General features: G+C 41.7%; 1 pseudogene; it reads left to right on the forward strand.

Annotated features, from left to right (window-relative positions):
• The first annotated feature begins 10,521 nt into the window (after positions 1-10,521).
• On the forward strand, positions 10,522-12,297 carry LOC147747183 (importin subunit alpha-1 pseudogene; annotated as a pseudogene).
• The last annotated feature ends 742 nt before the right edge of the window (positions 12,298-13,039 follow it).

Consider the following 13,039-nt stretch of genomic DNA (forward strand, 5'->3'; position numbering starts at 1 on the left):
TAATTCCTTCATGATTGAGAGTATGCCCGATATATTATACTTCAGCTTTATTAAATTTACACTTTTTGAGACTAATGGTTAAACCGGATAGTTGAAGTTTGTTCAGCACCAAATTTAAAATATCATTGTGTTCCTTTTTGTCTTTTCCCCACACTAAAATGTCGTCTTGAAACACTAAAGTATTAGAAAGATCTTTAAGGATGCCCTGCATAATGCGCTGAAAAACTGCCGAAGCAGACGCTAACCCGAATGCATGCGTATAAATTGATAGGCACCTTCCGGAGTGATGAAGGACGTTAGGTGTTTTGATTCAGGTTGGAGTAACACCTGATGATACGCGCTCGATAAATCTAAGGTTGAGAAAACATTTGCATTATCTACAGCAGCCAACATTTTGTTTATAAGGGGAAGAGGGTGACGGTCTACCCAAATACAGTTGTTAAGGTCCCTCAGGTCCACACACATGTGGATACAGCCATTCGCTTTGTGCGCAATCACAATTGGACTAAGCCATTCGAAGGCTACTATTGGCTCTATTATGCCCTCCTTGCCCAACCTGTCTAGTTCCTTTTTAAGGGGATCTCTAAGTGCCAAAGGCACGTTGCGTACTTTGTGTACTTTTGGACAAAAGGGTCTGTTTTTAAAATGATACGATGTCTAAATTTCTTTAAACACCCTAATTGATCTTTGAAAAGATTAGGAAATTCTGATACCCATTCACAACTGTCACTATCTTCTGTTAACAGTACCTGCACTGGATGATTTGGGTTTAGGATGATGTTTAATGCGCTTTGATCTCTCCACCCTAAAAGAGATTTGCCTTTCTCTACAACATATAATTTCGCTTCATATTCTCTGTCCTGAAATTTAATCAAAGATTTGAAATAACCAACCACTGGTAACCTTTGTCCGCAATATCCTACAGGATTAACATCAGGGATTTGAAGAGTCATTGCACCTAAATCATTCCAAACTTGTCTGTTAATTATGCTACTAGGAGAACACGAATCAGCCCATACAACAATTTTCTTACCACAAACATTGATGCTACACTTTGGGGGATTATAATCCTCAGTATTAGTAATGTCATCCACTTCATCAATCATGTGTACTTCGAAATCACTCTCTTCCTCCCCTTCATAAACCTCTTCATTAATTGCATTCACAACAGGTTTTGTCTGAAAGGAATTTGAAACTTTACATACTCTAGAGTAATGACCTATTCTTTTGCATTTGTAACATCTGCTTTTTGCTGCAGGACAATGGATGGCATCTGAAGAATGTCTACTACTACCACATCTGTAACATAACTTGTTAACATTTTGGAATGGAAAATTCTTTCCTTCCAACTCAGTTTTAATTTCACTATTAACAATCTTGTTCTTACTACTTATACTACACACTTTTGCAGAACCATTTTCACTCTTTGAGTCTGAAATAGTTAATTCTTTTACGTATAAGGTAGTGTTTTCAGTACGCTTTGCAATAGTAATGGCCTTCTCTAAAGTGGGATCACCTAAATCCAATAACTTCTCTTGTATTTTTTTGTTATTGGTTGCGTTAATCATTTGGTCTCTAATGATTTAGTCCCTGAGGTCTTTAAACCTGCACATAGTCGCTAATCTCCTCAGAGCAGACACACATTGTTCAATTTTCTCCCCTTGAATCTGCTTGCGTGAAAAAAATGTGTGTCTCTCCACTACAATACTTAGTTTCTTACCATAGTTCTCTTCTAACATCACTAGAGCTATTTCATAAACATCCTCCACTATATCACCAGATGCCTCGGTATCAACTGCTGATGAAGATACTGGTTTAGGAAGTGTTTTTAATACATTTCTGCCTTCAACGCCCAGATGGTGTTTCAAAATTGCCAATTTCATGTTAGAAACATAATCCTCACCTCCAATTGCTTCTAGGTAAGTCACAAAAGCTTCTTTCCAGTCTTCCCAGGACATGGGAGGAGAACCTGGGGGCATATTATCAAGGGGGTTTATCTCCGCTTTTTTGGCTTTAAAAGCCAAGAAAGCGGAGATAAAATTATCTTCCTATTACCTAGCTGTCGCTAACATCAGTTAGCGACAGCTAGTAAGAGATAGCGACCATCTTGGGCCCCACTTTGCATGTCATTGATATTTATCACTAATGACATGCAAAGTGGGCGTGCCAAGATGTTAGCGACTGAAAACAGTCGCTAACATCGCTATCTCCTATTACCAACTTTTGGAGATATTCGCGCTAAGCGCGAATATCTCCAAAAGCTAACACCTGCCCATAGCAGTTCTTAGCCATGTTATCCAATGGGAGGTGGATAACATGGCTAAGAGCATTAGCTCGGTAATGCATGAATATCGCGGACTTTTCAGCGATATTCATGCATTGCGGCGATTTTTATCGCATTTGCGATAAACCTTGGTAATACCAAGGTTTATTTGCGGTAAAAATCGCCGCAGCTCAGCGGTAAATTTTTGTCTCTAACCAAGCAATAGCGATAATTATCGCTATTGCTTGGTAATATGCCCCCTGGATCCTGGAGAAAAGTAGGAGGAGGAGAAATTACCTGGGATGCCATGCAAAATAAAGTATTACTTCCTATTAGGTGAGAACTTGCAAAAAAATAAAAAATAAAAATATCTAATAATCGTGAAAACGCAGAAATGGCACGTCGAATGACAATATTGTGCACAACTTGTACGTTACTTCCTTCTTGCGTGCATACAACGTGATGCGCAGCAACTACAGGAACCGGCAAGGCTCTTTTCGAATTGTCCCCAACGTGCGCTGCTTGCACGCTTGCAGATTGAAAAATGCCAGCTGCTTGGATTGTTGACGCTTCAAAAAACAAGGGTGACTGGGCCCAGTGGGAAGGAGGGTAGGCACGGCCACAATTGTATAAACCAAGGGATATTTGCCTATGCCTCCTAATTCCGAATTAAACACTGAATGGTTAAGGATAAACAAAACTTTATTAGTTTACCCTGACATTGATTTATGTCTTTTGATTATCACTCGGTTGTAGAAAAAGGTTTTTTCTTACACAAACAAAACAAAGATCGCCTTCAACTTCATGTCTGGCCATATACAATTTTGAAAAACAGTTTGTGCATATATACAGTGCAGAAAATCAACAGTAAACATGTAAGAAATACATCAATAATGGATACGTGGTTATGACATGGACAAATAAGTCATGGACATTGTGAAAAACAAATTGTGAACAATGAAACAATCACAATCAACAATACACAACTTGGGAGAAAGAAAATAATTTTTCAAAATGAAATCCCAAGACCTGAGATAGAATAAATCATTACAGTTCAGGAAACATTGCCCATTTTTGCACCAGTAACGTTAGCATAATTGTCTGAGAAGGAAAAAATGCCGACGCGTTTCGAATCCCGTTACATGGTTTACAGGATTCTCATCAGGGCGGTTTGAATCAGGTCCATGGGAACTATTTATGAAAAGGAAAAAGGATTGTTTTAGAAAACCACAGCGAAAATGACTTTAAATGGACAACATTGGTTTGGATAGATTCCAAACATCAGTCTGATGTTGATACCATGCTATTGAGCAAGGAGGCGTACCTGATTCTTAAATTTGACAGTGTCAATAAGGGCTTAAACAGTCTTAGTGAAATCAATAGGGCTTAAAACTGATCAACCCCCGCACAAACACCATATCCCAGAAGGCATCACAAGTTGCCACAGGCTCTGATTGGTCAAGAGCAACTCCCATGCAAATCCCATGGGATATGTATGTCAGAACCGGCACTGCGGCGGACACCTACAACCAGAGTGTGCCGTGCTGAAGTGAGACTCACGAGTGGTGCTAAGCGCAGAGTTCCACGGTAAGCCCGAACCCCTTGATACTGTGACTCCAGTCACCGCGCCAAAAGCAAACAACCAGCTGAGTGATCCCTCCTTTCCTCCTTGCCCCCACAGAACTCGAATACAGAAATCAATCAAATACCGGAGAAAATTTCCCGCCCCGACAGAACCGTTCACAAGTAAGTTTCCACTCCCCGTGTTCATACTGACCTCACGGGACAGCGGACTAGGACCAATCCGAATGTCTCGTAATTTGTTTTACAGAGATGTAACCAGGTCAACACACAGATATATTCCCGAGCCACGGCACACTAGCCGCCGGACCAAGAGAAGCAAAGGTAATCACCAATTGCATCCCGCGCACAGCGACTTAGGTAAGCACTTCCCGCCTGACTGAATCACTTACCCAAATCTCATTCTGTTGCAGTTCAAAATCCACGGCATAGACGAACCCCTAAAACAAGAGCAACCTTGGGCAAGAACAATACAAGGTATGTCGCATCTAGGGATGCGCACTTTCTCAGCAATTTATTAGGCTAGAGGACCCCGTTTTCTAAAACAATCCTTTTTCCTTTTCATAAATAGTTCCCATGGACCCGATTCAAACCGCCCTGATGAGAATCCTGTAAACCATGTAACGGGATTCGAAACGCGTCGGCATTTTTTCCTTCTCAGACAATTATGCTAACGTTACTGGTGCAAAAATGGGCAATGTTTCCTGAACTGTAATGATTTATTCTATCTCAGGTCTTGGGATTTCATTTTGAAAAATTCTTTTCTTTCTCCCAAGTTGTGTATTGTTGATTGTGATTGTTTCATTGTTCACAATTTGTTTTTCACAATGTCTATGACTTATTTGTCCATGTCATAACCACGTATCCATTATTGATGTATTTCTTACATGTTTACTGTTGATTTTTTGCACTGTATATATGCACAAACTGTTTTTCAAAATTGTATATGGCCAGACATGAAGTTGAAGGCGATCTTTGTTTTGTTTGTGTAAGAAAAAAACTTTTTCTACAACCGAGTGATAATCAAAAGACATAAATCAATGTCAGGGTAAACTAATAAAGTTTTGTTTATCCTTAACCATTCAGTGTTTAATTCGGAATTAGGAGGCATAGGCAAATATCCCTTGGTTTATGGGGTTGCCATTATATATGAATCTTTCCTCATATTGTGCCATGTACAGCACTGCCAATTCCGGCGCATATGGACAGCCCATGGCTGTCCCTTTGATTTGGATGAAAAAATCATTTTCAAATTTGAAGTAGTTGCTCCGAAGGGTGATTTCAGCCAGTGATACAATGAATGACGTGGGCACCCGGTGGGGCCTGTCTCGTTGTTCCAGGTAAAGCTCAATGACTTCAAGTGCCTCATCCTGCGGTATTTGTGTGTAAAGCGAGGCAACATCTAATGTCACCATCAATTCAGTGTGTTCGTTGAATATGCGCCCCTCAATTTGGGTGATGAAGTCTGTTGTGTCCCTGAGATGTGATTTCACTTGTGTAATGAAAGGTTTTAAGAAGAAATCAATATATTTTGATACCGGCTCAAGTGCGGAATCACACCCGGACACTATTGGTCTCCCTGGTGGTGCCTTTTCATTTTTGTGTATCTTTGGTAAGAAGTAGAGAACTGGCGTTCTCGGTGATTTCTTGTTTAGAAATTCAAACTCTTTAGGCCCTAGGAAGCCTTCATCCAGTCCTGTTTTTGTAATTTTTGCGATTTTGTCCTGAATGGCATGGACGGGATCTTCTTTTGATGGTCTGTACCACTCTCGGTTATTAACGTGTGAGTGGCCTTCAGCAAGGTACATTGTGCGGGGCCAAAGGACTACGGCCCCGCCTTTGTCTGCCTGTTTTATGACAATCGATGTGTCTGATTTGAGATCACATATTGCTTTACTCAGTCCTTTGCTGATGTTATTTTTTACAAAACTTTTTTTCTTCTCGAGTTTCGTGAGAGAGGACAGTACCGCTTGCTCAAAAGCAATGATCTTTTTCGGAATGTTGATTGTGGGAGTGAACCTAGATTTGACTCTGAGTCCAGTAGTTTCCTGCGTTGACGTCATTTCGGAACCAGCAAAGTAAGTCTTCAACCTGATCTTGCGGCAAAAATCAAGTGCCTCCAATTTCAGTTTCGTGAAGTCGGTTCTTTTAGTAGGGACAAATTTGAGGCCCAGGTTCAAAAGCATTTCTTCATCTCTCGATAATTGTTTATCGTAAAGATTCACTATGGTAGACTTTTCTAATTGTTGTAGTATTTGTTGCGAGTTCGCATCTGCCATGGTTGTTTGAAGCGAGCTCGTGTTTGGCCGCCCCTGGCTAAAAAAGGAGTGGAACCTCCTGCTGCGCCTCGTTTTTTGGAATTTGTCTGCCTGGAGTCAGGGGAAGAGTCGGATGAAGTGGTGTCAGAGAATGTGATAAATCTATTTCTTGATCTGCCCTGGAATGTATTTAGTGCACCTCTGGACTCCCCCGAAGTATAGAAGTCTTTTTTAAGAAAAGGATATACCTGTTCTAGTTTGAATGTTTTGGAGTCTCTATCGAATTGAGCTGATTTAATATTCAAAGTGTGATCTTTGAATAGTGCAATTTCTTTCTCAATTTTATCTAGAAGTGCCTTGCTTCAGTAGTAGTTTGATTGTCATTGATGGATTTGACTAGATCTTCAATTTCCTTCTCTTCCTGGCTACAAATGCGTTGTGCTGTTTCTATGGTGTGCACCATTAAGTCTCTACTACATTTGGTGTTAATTTGACTGAAACCTTTCTTATAGTCTGTATCCTCTGTGAAGATGACAGGAATGTTTTTGACCTGGAGGCCCCAGGGAATAGTCCCTGCTTTTAGGTGTTTGAGTAGAAAGTGGCCGTGAAGTTCGGTTCTTATGTGCTTTTTTTGGAGCCTAATTAGTTTGTCTGCCTCATTTTGCTGCTTGGCTGAGGTGCTAAGAGTAATGGAAGAGAATGGCGAGGACTCAATAAGATTTTGGATATGGCTTTCCGTGAAGGACAGCGTGTCTTTGTCTGCCATGCTAGGCAGGAGAGAATACTCCTGCAAGAGAATTAATGCTCAAAGGGACAATAAGGAAGACACTTTTCGCGTCAATCCCAGTCCACTCGGGCAAATGCCCGCTCGAAAATTCAAAAAACAAGGGTGGCTGGGCCCAGTGGGAAGGAGGGTAGGCAGGGCCACAATTGTATAAACCAAGGGATATTTGCCTATACCTCCTAATTCCGAATTAAACACTGAATGGTTAAGGATAAACAAAACTTTATTAGTTTACCCTGACATTGATTTATGTCTTTTGATTATCACTCGGTTGTAGAAAAAGGTTTTTTCTTACACAAACAAAACAAAGATCGCCTTCAACTTCATGTCTGGCCATATACAATTTTGAAAAACAGTTTGTGCATATATACAGTGCAAAAAATCAACAGTAAACATGTAAGAAATACATCAATAATGGATACGTGGTTATGACATGGACAAATAAGTCATGGACATTGTGAAAAACAAATTGTGAACAATGAAACAATCACAATCAACAATACACAACTTGGGAGAAAGAAAAGAATTTTTCAAAATGAAATCCCAAGACCTGAGATAGAATAAATCATTACAGTTCAGGAAACATTGCCCATTTTTGCACCAGTAACGTTAGCATAATTGTCTGAGAAGGAAAAAATGCCGACGCGTTTCGAATCCCGTTACATGGTTTACAGGATTCTCATCAGGGCGGTTTGAATCAGGTCCATGGGAACTATTTATGAAAAGGAAAAAGGATTGTTTTAGAAAACCACAGCGAAAATGACTTTAAATTGACAACATTGGTTTGGATAGATTCCAAACATCAGTCTGATGTTGATACCATGCTATTGAGCAAGGAGGCATACCTGATTCTTAAATTTGACAGTGTCAATAAGGGCTTAAACAGTCTTAGTGAAATCAATAGGGCTTAAAACTGATCAACCCCCGCACAAACACCATATCCCAGAAGGCATCACAAGTTGCCACAGGCTCTGATTGGTCAAGAGCAACTCCCATGCAAATCCCATGGGATATGTTTGTCAGAACCGGCACTGCGGCGGACACCTACAACCAGAGTGTGCCGTGCTGGAGTGAGACTCACGAGTGGTGCTAAGCGCAGAGTTCCACGGTAAGCCCGAACCCCTTGATACTGTGACTCCAGTCACTGCGCCAAAAGCAAACAACCAGCTGAGTGATCCCTCCTTTCCTCCTTGCCCCCACAGAACTCGAATACAGAAATCAATCAAATACCGGAGAAAATTTCCCGCCCCGACAGAACCGTTCACAAGTAAGTTTCCACTCCCCGTGTTCATACTGACCTCACGGGACAGCGGACTAGGACCAATCCCAATGTCTCGTAAATTGTTTTACAGAGATGTAACCAGGTCAACACACAGATATATTCCCGAGCCACGGCACACTAGCCGCCGGACCAAGAGAAGCAAAGGTAATCACCAATTGCATCCCGCGCACAGCGACTTAGGTAAGCACTCCCCGCCTGACTGAATCACTTACCCAAATCTCATTCTGTTGCAGTTCAAAATCCACGGCATAGACGAACCCCTAAAACAAGAGCAACCTTGGGCAAGAACAATACAAGGTATGTCGCATCTAGGGATGCGCACATTCTCAGCAATTTATTAGGCTAGAGGACCCCGTTTTCTAAAACAATCCTTTTTTCTTTTCATAAATAGTTCCCATGGACCCGATTCAAACCGCCCTGATGAGAATCCTGTAAACCATATAACGGGATTCGAAACGCGTCGGCATTTTTTCCTTCTCAGACAATTATGCTAACGTTACTGGTGCAAAAATGGGCAATGTTTCCTGAACTGTAATGATTTATTCTATCTCAGGTCTTGGGATTTCATTTTGAAAAATTATTTTCTTTCTCCCAAGTTGTGTATTGTTGATTGTGATTGTTTCATTGTTCACAATTTGTTTTTCACAATGTCCATGACTTATTTGTCCATGTCATAACCACGTATCCATTATTGATGTATTTCTTACATGTTTACTGTTGATTTTTTGCACTGTATATATGCACAAACTGTTTTTCAAAATTGTATATGGCCAGACATGAAGTTGAAGGCGATCTTTGTTTTGTTTGTGTAAGAAAAAAACTTTTTCTACAACCGAGTGATAATCAAAAGACATAAATCAATGTCAGGGTAAACTAATAAAGTTTTGTTTATCCTTAACCATTCAGTGTTTAATTCGGAATTAGGAGGCATAGGCAAATATCCCTTGGTGTATGGATTGTTGACGCGGCGGCTCGGGTGCGCGCTTCTCACACGCGTCTGAGTACAAAAGACGCCGCTTGTAACTGACGTCGTGTGCCCTTCCAAATAATTGCCCTTCTGACATCGTGTGCCCTTCGAAACAACTGTTCTTCACGTGCATTGGCACATACAGCGTTGCTTCAATTAATAACCCGCAACCCTTCAAAAAAGACCAAAAAAAACGTTCTTCGAGGAAAACACTGTCCAAACACCCTTCGAGGAATCGTAGCCCAATAACACAGACCACGTAAGTAATATTACAAAAAGCTTACTTACAATTCCGTCAGTGTTTATTTATATTAAAACCAAAAAAAATAACTGCTAGGGGTCTTCATCTGTATCAGCTTTTGCAAACAAAGCCAGAATTATCGCTTCAACAGCAACATAATTTCGCTCCAAATCCACAATCTTCAATCTCCAATGATAATGTTGCCTGGGATCCCATCCTCGTCGCCATTTTTGAAGACTAGACACTCAAGATGGTTATAGATGAGTTTATTGTAAGATAAATGGAGCAAACCCTCAACAGCTGTTTCCTCATCAGCCCCCGCCTCTGTCTGCTGGATTCCAACACACTGGATTCCAACAGTGGAGCTTGAGGTAACCTAACAACAGTTGCTATGTAAAGTAAACATACATTCTCCAAGAATGACACTTAAGAATATAACACTATCCTGTTTTGAAAGTACTGGAAAGATTCCTCCTGTGAAAGAGGAATTTACTACATTGAGAAGCGCTGTGATTGTTTCTTTGCTGACCAATTTCAGGGTAGTCAAGGGGAAGATGCCATTTTTGTAAATGGTTACCTTAAAAACAGTAAGGTAAGGTCTACATTTGAGAATCTTGGCATGGAGGAATATATGCGTATTTTGCATGGTGTGATGTCATGGTTGTTTTTTTTAAGGCTGACAAGCTGTTTGGGTTTCTTGATCTTTTCTATGTTGAACTAATTAATGAGGTGTGCGGGGTGTAGTGGGGTTTGACCTTTGGTTGCTGCTGTGTTTGATAACATTGAAAAAAACAAGGCTTCCATGATGGAATATGGAATGCTGGCATTTATTTATTTACATATTTATTTTGTATATTGCTATAGTACAGACCTGGTAACACCACTTTGATGTGGCAAAATTACAGGGCCCCAGTTTGAGAATGCATTTGTCTTGTAAATCAAAAACAGGTTTCAATTCCTGACAGACATGGAACATCAGTCTGAGCCAGCTGCAGATGCAGACAACAAGAAAGGAAAACAGGTGTCTTCAAAATATTCGAAGAGCAGAGAAACATGCTTCCTGACTGAGACAAGAAAGAGGAAAGAATGGATAAAGCAAGACACCTAGCAAGCTATTGAAGACAATGGGGCAGCAAAAGGTCTGTTTCAGGTTTGACACCCTCCCCTCCAAACATGTCTACTACCAACGAGAACTCCAGCGCTGTGCGCCTGAACCGCTTTAAGAACAAGGGCAAGGACACTTCGGAAATGAGGCGGAGACGGATTGAAGTGAACATGGAGATCATGAAGGCCAAAAAAGACGATCAGATGCTAAAGAGGAGGAATGTTAGCAGCTTCCCTGATGAGCCCTCTTGCCCCTGCAGGAGAAGAACCAGAACGGACAGGTGGCAGTTCCATGGTCGGTTGATGAAATCGTGAAAGGAATAAATGGCCCCAACTTGGATATCCAACTTCAAGCTACTGAAGCGGCAAGGAAACTCCTTTCCCGAGAGGAACAGCCTCCCATCGACAGCATTATCTGGGCTGGTTTGATTCTAAAGTTTGTGGCGTTTTTGGCCCGTATAGACTGTAGCCCCATTCAGTTCGAGGCGTCCTGGGCTCTCACCAACATTGCCTCCGGCACTTCAGACCAGACCAGGGCTGTGGTGGAGGGTGGCGCTATCCCCGCATTCATTGCCCTCTTGGCATCTCCACACGCGCACATCAGCGAGCAAGCAGTGTGGGCTCTGGGAAATATTGCAGGTGATGGCTCGTCATACAGGGACTTGGTTATTAAATATGGTGCGATTGATCCCCTGCTTGCCTTGCTAGCTGTGCCGGAATTATCCACGTTTGCGTCTGGATATTTACGAAATCTCACCTGGACGCTGTCTAACCTCTGTCCCAATAAGAACCCAGCACCACCGCTAGAGGCTGTCCAGCATATCTTGCCAGCTCTTGTTCGCCTGCTACACCACGATGACAAGGAGGTCCTGGCAGACACCTGCTGGGCCGTCTCCTTCCTCACCGATGGGCCCAACGAACGAATTGAAGTAGTTGTTGCCACTGGACTGGTGCCTCGGCTCGTCCAGCTCCTGGGATGTGGTGAACTTGCTATTCTGCCTCCTTCCCTAAGAGCCATTGGAAATATAGTCACCGGCAGAGATGAACAGACGCAAGTGGTGCTTGAATCCGGAGCCCTGGCAGTATTCCCAAGTCTGCTCAGCCATCACAAAAATAATATCCAGAAAGAGGCTGCCTGGACTCTATCCAACATCACCGCTGGACGCCAGGACCAGATTCAACAAGTTGTGGATCATGAGATAATTCCCTATCTTGTGGCCATTTTAATGAAGGGTGACTTCAAAAGAAGCTGTGTGGGCTGTAACTAACTACACAAGTGGTGGAAGCATCGACCAGGTGGTGCACCTTGTTCAAGCTGGAGTTCTGGAACCCTTGATAAATCTCTTGTCTGCCAAGGACAGAAAGATTGTCCAAGTTACCCTGGACGCCAGCACCAACATCTTTTTGGCTGCTGAGAAACTTGACGAGATTGAGAAACTATGAATTATGATTGAGGAGTGTGGTGGACTGGACAGAATTGATGCGCTGCAGACTCATGAGAATGAGATGGTCTACAAAGCATCCTCAAACCTGATAGAAAAATATTTCTCTGCGAAGGATGAAGAAGATGCAAGTTTTGCTCCAGAAATTACCACTGATGGCTATGCTTTCCAGATAGAAGAAAGCAATGCTGGGACTTTCAACTTCTAGCTGTCCTTCCGTCGGTCTGTTTCTGTGTACGTCTTCTGGTTTGTTATTTTCAATGTGAACATCTAGCACTTTCTTCAGCTCAAACATACTTGAACGGTTCTGAAAGGTAAATGCACAATGTGAAATTTGTAAATCTATACTGTCTACGCTGTTTACTGTAAATAAAGTTTTATCGTCTTCCAATCAGTGTTTGGTGTTTTTGGGAGGGTATTATTCTTATGCCACAGCACGTATCCTGGGGGTGGCTATCAGAGTAGCCTTGGAGGCCAATGTCCTACCTAAACACATCCCTTTCTTAAATGTTTAACTTTGAGGTGTGGCATAACGTGTTCAAAGAAGCCTCTAAGTGGTTGTCGGGTTTTGAAATTCTGCTACAGATATCCCTTGGCAGAGAGAGGGCAAATCAAGATGTATTCCAGCAACACATCCTGTCATTCATTGAAATTGCAGTTTAACGCCCTTACTTTTCATTGAGGTATTTGTTAAGGTAATAGTGTCATCCTGACGAGCACTGTGTCCCTTAAACTATGAAAGTTCACACACTTGCCACCACCTGCTGTTACTACAATACCTTGATAACTGTGTGAGGCAAAGAGTTACAGTGAACATGAGACCTACACATGTCTGGGTATTCCTGCAAGTACTGGCCCTAGCTAACAAGCATTGCAAATGAAATAGGTCTCCCCCTCGTTTAAGTTAAAGCAATTCTGTTGGTAATTGGTTGGCTTTTTAGCTTTGCTATTATTTTTCAAACTTTCATGTACATAACATGCATATATATTTGCATTAATAGATATGCAGGTGTGTATGTGTATGTATGTATGTACCATTTTGTCTGATGCCCGATGGAGCTACCTGGTTTAGCTATAGGGGAGATGGGCCGTGGATTCCCTCCTTGGTCGTCACCTA

Source organism: Lissotriton vulgaris, chromosome 1_1, assembly GCF_964263255.1.
Source record: "Lissotriton vulgaris chromosome 1_1, aLisVul1.2, whole genome shotgun sequence".
Lineage (NCBI taxonomy): Eukaryota > Metazoa > Chordata > Amphibia > Caudata > Salamandridae > Lissotriton > Lissotriton vulgaris.